Genomic DNA, 10,686 nt, shown 5'->3' with positions numbered 1-10,686 from the left:
TCATCATTTATAAGAGCTCTATCTAGCCTACTCCAAACTCTAGAGGTGGAGTCTTGCTTGTTGTTCCAAGTGAAAAAACAACTTATAGTTTTGAGATGAGTAAGTTGACAATCATCAATGAACTGATTGAAATCATTGGTGTAAGAATCAATGAAGATTGAACCACCAATTTTTTCATCATTGCTTGTCAAAGCATTAAAATCTCCACACAAAAGCCAAGGCACACCCAAAAACAGTTTGATGAATCTGAGATAGTTCAGACCATAAGACCTTCCTAGCATCTTGGTGATTATAACCATATACTGAGGTAATGAGGCATTTTAACCTTTCATCCAATGAATTTACTGAACAAGTAATTTGCTGAGCTGAAGAATATATATTCAGGATGTTCATAAAATTTGGATCCCATAGAACAATGATCCTAGCTTTTTCAGTACCATTGGCATTTGAGAAAAATTCTAGGTATTAGCAATCTTCTTAGCAATAGATTGAATATTCTCCTCCTTTACTTTTGTTTCCAGTAGAGCGAAAAAAGAAACTTGATACTGTCTCAAAAATTGCTTTACTAAATATTATTTAGGGGATTTGTTTAATCCCCTAATATTCTAAAAGGATAGGTTCATAATTTAGAGATTTATATCCCCCTATCAGTAGTATAGGGATCCTTTATATCCATTATCCTAGTCAAAGGAGAGAAAGAATTTAATTGCACAGGATTTTCAATCATATTTATTCTTTGAGTAGGAGTCCAAGGGGAAGCTTCTTCTATGGATATCCCTGTATCAGACACCATATTCTGCAAAACATGCACATGGAAATCCTACACAACATGCACTGAGGAACCTGCAACCTGAATAATATTATATTCCTTTTCCTTAGATGACCTCTTTTTTCTACTTTGAAACCAAAGATTAGATTGCCCAGCTTCTGGTTGCATAACTTTCACATGTTGAGACATATGATTGTGTGCATGACCAGACATAGAGTTTAGTGCAGTTTTAAAACTTTGCTTATCATGAACACTGCTAGATAACCTAGCCATAACCTGAAAACTTCCAGCTGAATGTGCTCCCTGCACAGGAGTGTGTGCATGACCGGACACAGAATTATGTACAGTCTCATGTGCATGTCTAGACACAGAATTATGTGTAGTCTCAACCTTTTGCTCCACATGCACACTGCCAGATCCCCTAACCATAGACTGAGCTCTTTGCTGATCCCTGGCTACAACATATCTTCCAGCCATAGCAATATTTGCTTCCTTAAAATGCACATTGCCAGATTTCACAGCATTAACCTAGACATTTTTTTGTATTTTCTTTGGAACCCATTTTTGAGTCCCACTCAATTTCCGACAAAATTTTGTATCACGACCAACCACTTTACAATGGTTACATCATCTTGGCTTTAACTCATAAGTAACATTTTGGTTAAAACTTTTTCCATTAGGTCCTTGAATAGATATTTTATCTAGGAGAGGAGAGGGCATTTTCACTTCCACAAGCACTCGTGCATATGCCAATCTCTGCCTATTAGTAGTAAGCATATCAGTGGTAATTGGTTTTCCAATAACACTCACAATCTTACTAATGCTATTTTCATTCCACAAGTTTAACTTCAAACCAGGTAATTGGATCCACATAGGATATGTGTTATCCTTTATTTTCTCAATATCATCATCAATTGACCATGGTTTTAAAGGAAGAGGTCTAGATCCAAAAAAAACCAAGGGCCTTTTTCAAGAATTCTATTCATCTCCTCCTCATAATTGAACTTAAAAAGAAATATTCCAGCCTTTAAAATATACATTTCAGGTGCTGCAGGTAGAGCCCAAACTTTGTGAACAAAAGCTTCTATGGCCTTGAAACTTACATTAAGTCCCAAAACCTGACCTATGAGAGAGAATTTCCATTGAGAAGCACCTTCAAACCATTCATCTTCCTCAAAAACAACAACATTCTCAGCTACAGGTGCCACATAATTCAACACTAGACCACTACCAGGATTTATATTGTTTGCAAAGCAACTTATCCAACTTTTTTTCTCTGCTGGAACAAGAACTGGGATATTATTTGAATCTAAAGGAGGAAATTCATGATTCTCAGCAAAAGAATTTTTCACAGAATTGATTCACTCTCATCAGCTTTATTTTCAGATTTTATTGGAATAGTGAAATCTTCAGACATGGATTGCACTAGGTTAGAAAATTTTGTAGATCTTGGAGCTGAATTAGATGTATTAGCAGATTCAAGAACTTTCAAAACTCCAGATCTGTTACCATCAACTCTAACAGATACAGGATCTTGTACTGAAATTGAATTCAAAGGAAATTTTTTTGAATTCCTTACCGAAGTTGATATGAATGAGAAACATTTACCTCTTTATCTACCTCATCAGCCCAAGAAACACGAGATTTAGAGCTAGAAGCCTTACTGGAATCATGAAGATGAACTCCCGATTTTAAAGAAGACAAAGGTCTAGACTCCATTACCTCAAAATCAGAGCTAGGGTCTTTATCAAGCTGGTGATTAAGAAAACCAAATAAAAGATCAAGCTGACGATCAGAAACTCGATCGGGCACCAAATTTGATGAATTCAGCACCTCCGCCATAGATCTAGACTTCCTTCATCCAATAGGACCAGTAGATCTCATTTCTATGAAAACTTCATCAATATCTTCACAACGAGAATCAGCATGATCATCAGAAGACACCGAATTCAGCTTAGAAGCCCTCAATTCAATCTCTAGAATCTTTTTTCCACTGGTTTTCTTCTTCTTAGCCATCAAGAACTCAAAAATATCTCGGCGGGGGTGCAAGATAGCAGAACAAAAATCGCCTGCTATCCTGCACCTTCAGACCGCCACTTTACAGTTAAGCTCAATTAGATTCTCCAAAATTTATGTATAGAAGCTCCAAAATTTATGTATCATTGAAAAATAATAATTTATATAGCAGAACAAAAATCGCCTTACTGGTTTTCTATTTAATTACCATCTCATTGGAGGTGATCCACATCCATATATAGAAGCTCCAAAATTTATGTATCATTGAAAAATAATAGGGAAAATCCTCTTTTAACCCAAAGTTTTACCCCAACTTATTTAAAAACCCACTCACTTTACAAAACATCAATAGACCCATTATATCACATCCCACTTATTTTTAAACCCAAATATACAAATACACCCATTATTTGTACTGTATTTATCCAAAAACTTGAAAATCCTAAACTACCCTTCATCCCCTAACTTATCTCTCCCTCTCTCCTCCTCCTTCATCTGAGCTCAGAGCTCTCTTCTTCCTCTTCTCCTTCAACCACTACCACCAACCTCCCCCTCTTCTCTCCCTTCACTTCCCCTCCTCCCTCAAGCCCATCAACCTCTGCATCCACCGTCCCTATCTCCCCTTGCCGCCACGTCACCCACCACCGTTGACCTTGAAGTAGATGAATAGCCCATCAATGATTTTGACATTGACTCCCTGTAGTTTGCCCATCAACCTAAAGCACGTGTCGTTGCCGCCAGTGGACGGAGCTTGAGGAGCACCCGGAGTAATGGCGAAGGTTGAAGATCGCCTGGCTTTGTAAGGAGTTGTTTTCGCATAAGCCGACGTTGATGTGAGGATCCTTGGCGCTCAAAGGAAGTGGGTTCTGCAGGAGGTGGTGAGTTATGTTGTTCTCCATTGCAAGTAAGGTTAGTTTAACTCTTTGCCCACCACATGTTCGTTGAATTTACGCTTAGTGTTCTCTCTTGTCAATATTTGATTTTGATGATTTTCTAGGTATGTTTTTATGAACTGGTTGAGAAGAGTTAGAACATGATGTATTCATTGAAGATCTACCACCAATCTTATGCATGAAGAATCGCGGTTCCTTTCGAAGGAAACCCATGGAGATGTTTATTATGTTGCAACACAAGATCCTTGACAAGCTTGATGATGCAGCTAAAGTAATTAGGGGAAATAACACTGAAGAAAGTGAAATGATATTTGGAACATTATCTGTATTGAAGATGTCTTCTTTTTTAATATTATGTTAGTATGTATACTTATAACATAAGTATGCATGTGTACTGAGGATATATGAGTATTCAGATTAATATGAATCATCATATATCAGATATTTTTATTTTGGAAGCATGTTATAAGGCCACCAGTGGTTATATGTCTATGAAATGTGTTTCAGATCTTGTATTTTATATCAAATGTGTACATTCATAGCTCATGATATTGTTCTATTCCAAAACTAATGCTATTTGATAATTTTGTGATATTTGGTTGATGCACAACATTTATATATGTCTCATGTGTATGAGGTTCAGCGATATCAGATGTCATGTTTTATGTATAAGAGTTGACATTGTTACACAGAAAAAGAGCTATATTATATTCGTCTACGTTATGTGTCGCCTGACCAATTATCCACCTCGACGAGGGGTCCTCGCTCAATTTTTAAGCTTCTGGCAAAGTATAGCACTTTATGGGAAAGTATAGCAGCTTATTGTTAAAGTATAGCACTATATAGAAAAATATTGCACTTTATGACAATAATATAGCACTTTATTGCTAAAGTATAGCGCTTTATTCTCTCTGGAAATTATGTAACTTAGTTGTCTAAAACCAAATCAGTTTTTTTCACAACAATGTAAACACTCGATGACCTATGTTATGTATTTATTGACCAATCATCCACCATGATGGGGGGTCCTCACGTAATTTTGAAGCTTTTGACAAAGTATAGCACTTTATGAGAAAGTATAGCACATTATGGCCAAAGTATAGCACTATATGGCAAGGTATAGCACTTTATTGGCAAATTATAGCACCTTATTGGCAAAGTATAGCATCTTATGCTCTCTGGAAATTCTGCACCTTAAGTTATCTAAAACAAATCAGATTTTTTCACCGCAACGCAAACACTCGATGACCTACGTTACGTGTTTATTGACCAATCATCCACCTCAACGGGGGGTCCTCGCGCAATTTTAAAGGTTTTGGCAAAATATAGCACTTTATGGGAAAGTATAGCACCTTATGACCAAAGTATAGTACTATATGGCAAAGTATAGCACTATATTGACAAAGTATAGCATCTTATTGGCAAAGTATAGCACCTTATGCTCTCTGGAAATTTTGCACCTTAAGTTGTCTAAAACCAAATCAGTTTTTTTCACCGTAACGCAAATACTCGATGACCTACGTTACGTATTTATTGACCAATCATCCACCGCGATGGGGGTCCTCGTGCAATTTTGAAGGTTTTGGCGAAGTATGGCACTTTATGGGAAAGTATAACACCATATAGCCAAAGTATAGCACTATATAGCAAAATATAGCACTTTATTAGCAAAGTGTAGCACCTTATTGGTAAAGTATAGTACCTTATGCTCTCTGAAAATTCTGCACCTTAAGTTGTCTAAAACCAAATCAGTTTTTTTCACCGCAACGCAAACACTCGATGAACTACGTTATGTGTTTATTGACCAATCATCCCTCGTGACGGGGGGTCCTCGCGCAATTTTGAAGGTTTTGACAAAGTATAGCACTTTATGGGAAAGTATAGCACCTTATGGCCAAAATATAGCATTATATGAAAAAATATAGCACTTTATTGGTAAAGTATAGCACCTTATTGGCAAAGTATAACACCTTATGCTCTCTGAAAATTCTGCACCTTATGTTGTCTAAAACCAAATCAGTTTTTTTCACCGCAACGCAAACACTTGATGACCTACGTAACGTGTTTATTAACCAATCATCCACCACGACGAGGGGTCCTCGCGCAATTTTGAAGGTTTTGACAAAGTATAGCACTTTATGGGAAAGTATAGCACCTTATGACCAAAGTATAGCACTATATGGCAAAGTATAGCACTTTATTGGTAAAGTATAACACCTTATTGGCAAAGTATAGCACCTTCTATACTTTGCCAATAAGGTGCTATACTTTGCCAATAAAGTGCTATACTTTACCATATAGTGCTATACTTTGGCCATAAGGTGCTATACTTTCTCATAAAGTGCTATACTTTACTAAAACCATCAAATTACGCGAGGAGCTCCCGTCGCGGTGGATGATTGGTCAATAAACATGTAACATAGGTCATCGAGTGTTTACGTTGCGGTGAAAAAAACTGATTTGGTTTTAGACAACTTAAGGTGCAGAATTTTCAGAGAGCATAAGGTGCTATACTTTGCCAATAAGATGCTATACTTTGCAATAAAATGCTATACTTTTTCATATAGTGTTATACTTTGGCCATAAGGTGATATACTTTCCCATAAAGTGTTACACCTTATCAAAACCTTCAAAATTGCGCGAGGACCCCCCGTCACGGTGGATGATTGATCAATAAACATGTAACGTAGGTCATCGAGTGTTTGTGTTGCGGTGAAAAAAACTAATTTGGTATTAGAAAATTTAAGGTGCAGAATTTCCAGAGAGCATAATGTGCTATACTTTACCAATAAGGTGCTATACTTTGCCAATAAAGTGTTATACTTTGCCATATAGTGCTATACTTTGGCCATAAGATGCTATACTTTCCTATAAAGTGCTATACTTTGTCAAAATCTTCAAAATTGTGCGAAGACCCTCCGTCGCGGTGGATGATTGGTCAATAAACACGTAACGTAGGTCATCGAGTGTTTACGTTGCGGTGAAAAAAACTGATTTGGTTTTAGAGAGCATAAGGTGCTAGCGTTGCGGTGAAAAAAAATGATTTGGTTTTAGAGAGCATAAGGTGTTATACTTTGCCAATAAGGTGCTATACTTTACCAATAAAGTGCTATACTTTGCCATATAGTGCTATACTTTGACCATAAGGTGCTATACTTTCCTATAAAGTGCTATACTTTGCCAAAACCTTCAAAATTATGCGAGGACCCCCTGTCGCGGTGAATGATTGGTCAATAAACACGTAACGTAGTTCATCGAGTGTTTGCGTTGCGGTAAAAAAACTTATTTGGTTTTAGAGAGCATTAGGTGCTAGCGTTGCGGTGAAAAAAACTGATTTGGTTTTAGAGAGCATAAGGTGTTATACTTTGCTAATAAGGTGCTATACTTTACCAATAAAGTGCTATACTCTGCCATATAGTGCTATACTTTGGCCATAAGGTGCTATACTTTCCCATAAAGTGCTATACTTTGCCAAAACCTTCAAAATTACGCGAGGACCCCCTGTCGTGGGGGATGATTGGTCAATAAACACGTAACGTAGTTCATCGAGTGTTTGCGTTGCCGTGAAAAAAAACTGATTTGGTCTTGGACAACTTAAGGTGCAGAATTTCCAGAGAGCATAAGGTGCTATACTTTGCTAATAATGTGTTATACTTTGCCAATAAAGTGCTATATTTTGCCATATAGTGCTATACTTTGACCATAAGGTGCTATACTTTCCCATAAAGTGCTATACTTTGCCAAAAGCTTAAAAATTGAGCGAGGACCCCTCGTCGAGGTGGATAATTGGTCAGGCGACACATAACGTAGACGAATATAATATAGCTCTTTTAGGTGGATAATTGGTCAGGCGACACATAACGTAGACGAATATAATATAGCTCTTTTTCTATGTAACAACATCAACTCTTATACATAAAACATATCGCTAAACCTCATACACATGAGACATATATAAATGTTGTGCATCAACCAAATATCGCAAAATTATCAAATAACATTAGTTTTGGAATAGAACAATAGCATGAGCTATGAATGTACACATTTGATATAAAATACAAGATCTGAAACACATTTCATAGACATATAACCACTGGTGGCCTTATAACATGCTTTCAAAATAAAAATATTTGATATATGATGAATCATATTAATCTGAATACTCATATATCCTCAGTACACATGCATACTTATGTTATAAGTATACATACTAACATAATATTAAAAAAGAAGACATCTTCAATACAGATAATGTTCCAAATATCATTTTACTTTCTTCAGTGTTGTTTCCCCTAATTACTTTAGCTGCATCATCAAGCTTGTCAATGATCTTGTGTTGCAACATAATAAACATCTCCATGAGTTTCCTTCGAAAGGAACCGTGATTCTTCATGCATAAGATTGGTGGTAGATCTTCAATGAATACATCATGTTCTAACTTTTCTCAACCAGTTCATAAAAACATACCTAGAAAATCATCAAAATCAAATATTGACAAGAGAGAACACTAAGCGTAAATTCAACGAACATGTGGTGGGCAAAGAGTTAAACTAACCTAACTTGCAATGAAGAACAACATAACCCACCTCCTCCTGCCGAACCCACTTCTTTTGAGCGCCAAGGATCCTCACCATCGTCGCCGGCTTATGCGAAAGCAACTCCTTACAAAGCCAGGCGATCTTCGACCTCCGCCATTACTCCGGGTGCTCCTCAAGCTCCGTCCACTGGCGGCAACGACAAGTGCTTTAGGTTGATGGGCGAACTGCAGGGAGTCAATGTTGAAATTATTGGTGGGCTATTCATCTGCTTCATGGTCGACGGTGGTGGGTGACGTGGCGATGAGGAGAGATAGGGGTGGTGGATGCAGAGGTTGATGGGCTTGAGGGAGGAGGGGAAGTGAAGGGAGGGAAGAGGAGGAGGTTGGTGGTAGTGGTTGAAGGAGAAGAGGAAGAAGAGGAAGAAGAGAGCTCTGAGCTCAGATGGAGGAAGAGGAGAGAGGGAGAGATCAGTTTGGGGATGAAGGGTAGTTTAGGATTTTTTAAGTTTTTGGATAAATACAGTACAAATAATGAGTGTATTTGTACATTTGGGTTTAAAAATAAGTGGGATGTGATATAATGGGTCTATTGATGTTTTGAAAAGTGAATGGGTTTTTAAATAAGTTAGGGTAAAACTTTGGGTTAAAAGAGGATTTTCCCAAAATAATAATTTGCATGTCTTTTGAAAGACAAGATTCCAACAAAGCGTTTTCATATTTACCATATATTATATCAAAAAATAATTTGTGCGGCTTTCATACTTACCATATATGATATCAACAAAGCGTTTACTATTGACCTTCATATGCGCAGGAGTCCTAAAATGGTAAAGAAATCAATTCAAATCTCGTACGCACGAAACACATTGCTATATAATGGTTCGCGTACCTGCGCTCTTGGCTGACACAAACAAAAGAAAAATATTGAAAGAAGAGCATTACATCTTTCATCCACAATGTCTCGTTTTGGAATTGCAATTTTCCTTGTTATCTGCCTCGCTTTCAGTGCAATGAGTAAGATTGAATTGTTTAATCTACCAATGCTTATATTTTTATTGTTCTTGTTCTTCTGATAAGAGGAGTTCTTCAACTAATTTGTTGATAATAAAGAAAAGTGAAACTCAGAAAGATAAATCTATATGTGTAGGAAGTGACGAGAATGAAATAAATAAATTTTTAATTTATAATATGAATTAAAAACATGCTCGTTATATTCTTTTCTAATGATCTAACAAATTGCAATAAATGTACTCGCATATTCTCCTTTCCTTCTTTTTTTTTTTTTTGTGTGTGTGTTCTTTCTAGTATACTGATTAATGTAATTCTAGATCAAGATTATAGGTTTTTGGGTTAACTCCCAATAAGCACTGTACAATTGCCAGATCGTACATAGGTCCTCTATAGTTTTATTGTTGCAAATAGACCCTCTATGTGAGATTATTTTGACTCTTTATTCTGAGGAGGTCTCCTGTCAAAAGAAAGAATTTTCTCTTTCTCCAACGGCGAAAGAGTCAAAAGAATCATTTGGGGAGTAGGGGGTAACTTGGGGATATCCGATAAAACTGTAGGGGAACCCGTCAGCAATTGGGCAATAACAGAGAGGGTATATTTGCAATTACCCGTGTACGTATTTAATATGTTTATGATGACTGCTTTAAATTATTGGATTACAGATTTTGCTACGGGGGTGATCTGTTGCCATGATTTCCACGTTTGGGGTGATAACGAAAACAACACGCATTGTGCGGGAGCTGCAGATAATGAAGCCTGTAATACGTGGTGCCAGAGTTCATGCAGGGGAGGAGAATGCAAAATTCGTCGTGGCCAAGTTTGTCATTGCTATTGCTAATTAATTTGCTTGGCTAGCTCTCGAGGTTACGTATTTATGGGAACATTATGGTTGTATTAAAGGGATATTACATATGATTACTAAGGAAAAAGGCAACATGTAGCGAAAACATATTTATTTCCAATAAAAGAAGTTTTTTCCCTTCATTATATGTTACCATTTTCACTTCTTAGTTCCCTTTTCTTTTACTTAATATCTTATGCACGTCTGAGGAACAAATAATTATGTCACTAGTAGGAAATGAGCTTGTACCTACGGAAAAATAGCGACGGACAATTCCGTCGCTATATGTTAATTTATAGCGACGGATAAGTCCGTCGCTATTTATCTGTCGCTAAAACAATTAAAGCGACAGATTATCACATTTTAGCGACGGAAATTGTTCGTCGCTAAAATATTTTACGACGAAATTTTATTTAGTCGCTAAATTATTTTTAGCGACGGAATTTCCGTCGCTAAAGAGTTTTTAGCGACGGAAATGGCGTCGCTAAAAACAATTTCGGGCAAAATTTTTTGGGCGCGGGCACTCCCAGCCGAATTTAATACCCTAGGTTCCCTCTCATTTCCCCACCTCTCATCCCGCTGTCCGATCCCCCCGTTGTCCATCCACTGTCTGAGCCCC

The sequence above is a fragment of the Asparagus officinalis genome, chromosome 7 (assembly GCF_001876935.1).
Source record: "Asparagus officinalis chromosome 7, Aspof.V1, whole genome shotgun sequence".
NCBI lineage: Eukaryota > Viridiplantae > Streptophyta > Magnoliopsida > Asparagales > Asparagaceae > Asparagus > Asparagus officinalis.
Note: the sequence above shows the minus strand (reverse complement) of the source record.